The following is a 1123-nucleotide window of genomic DNA, read 5'->3' as shown; positions in this document are numbered from 1 at the left end:
TAAAGAATCTGCTTACAAGGCAGGAGACCCAGAGTCAATCCCTGGGTCAGGAAGATCCCCTGGAGAAGAAATTGGCTACCCATTCTATTCTTGCTTGAAGAATTCCGTGGACACACTACTGTGTGACTTAACATTTTCACATAATTATATAATATTGCAACCCCATAATTTTTCTGTTTTTATGTTTTGTAACATAGTCAACTTTAAAACAAAGTTCAGTTCAGTTCAGTCACTCAGTCGTGTCCAACTCTTTGCGACCCCATGAATCACAGCACGCCAGGCCTCCCTGTCTATCACCGACTCCCGGAGTTCACTCAGACTCACGTCCATTGAGTCAGTGATGCCATCCAGCCATCTCATCCTCTGTCGTCCCCTTCTCCTCCTGCCCCCAATCCCTCCCAGCATCAGAGTCTTTTCCGATGAGTCAGCTCTTTGCATGAGGTGGCCAAAGTACTGGAGTTTCAGCTTCAGCATCATTCCTTCCAAAGAAATCCCAGGGCTGATCTCCTTCAGAATGGGCTCGTTGGATCTCCTTGCAGTCCAAGGGACTCTCAAGAGTCTTCTCCAACACCACAGTTCAAAAGCATCAATTCTTTGGCGCTCAGCCTTCTTCACAGTCCAACTCTCACATCCATACATGACTACTGGAAAAACCATAGCCTTGACTAGACGGACCTTTGTTGGCAAAGTAATGTCTCTGCTTTTCAATATGCTATCTAGGTTGGTCATAACTTTCCTTCCAAGGAGTAAGCGTCTTAATTTCATGGCTGCAGTCACCATCTGCATACCCTGAATATACCTAATAATCAATATTATAATTATATTCCCTGATGGCTCAGATGATAAAGAATCTGCTTACAAGGCAGGAGACCCAGAGTCAATCCCTGGGTCAGGAAGATCCCCTGGAGAAGAAATTGGCTACCCATTCTATTCTTGCTTGAAGAATTCCATGGACACACTACTGTGTGACTTAACATTTTCACATAATTATATAATATTGCAATCTCATAATTTTTCTGTTTTTATCTTTTGTAACATAGTCAACTTTAAAACAAAGTTCAGTTCAGTTCAGTCACTCAGTCGTGTCCAACTCTTTGCGACCCCATGAATCACAGCACGCCAG

The 1123-nt window shown here is 43.4% G+C and overlaps 1 protein-coding gene across 1 annotated transcript in view; it reads left to right on the top strand.

Moving 5' to 3' along the window:
• Nucleotides 1-1123, top strand: part of EFCAB13 (EF-hand calcium binding domain 13) — a 175963-nt gene that overhangs the window by 47235 nt on the left and 127605 nt on the right. The gene's annotated exons all lie outside the window — the stretch shown is intronic.

The sequence above is a fragment of the Bison bison genome, unplaced genomic scaffold (genome assembly GCF_000754665.1).
Source record: "Bison bison bison isolate TAMUID 2011002044 unplaced genomic scaffold, Bison_UMD1.0 scf7180017864371, whole genome shotgun sequence".
Classification (NCBI taxonomy): Eukaryota; Metazoa; Chordata; class Mammalia; order Artiodactyla; family Bovidae; genus Bison; species Bison bison.
Note: the sequence above shows the minus strand (reverse complement) of the source record. Positions and strands in the feature narration are given on the sequence as shown.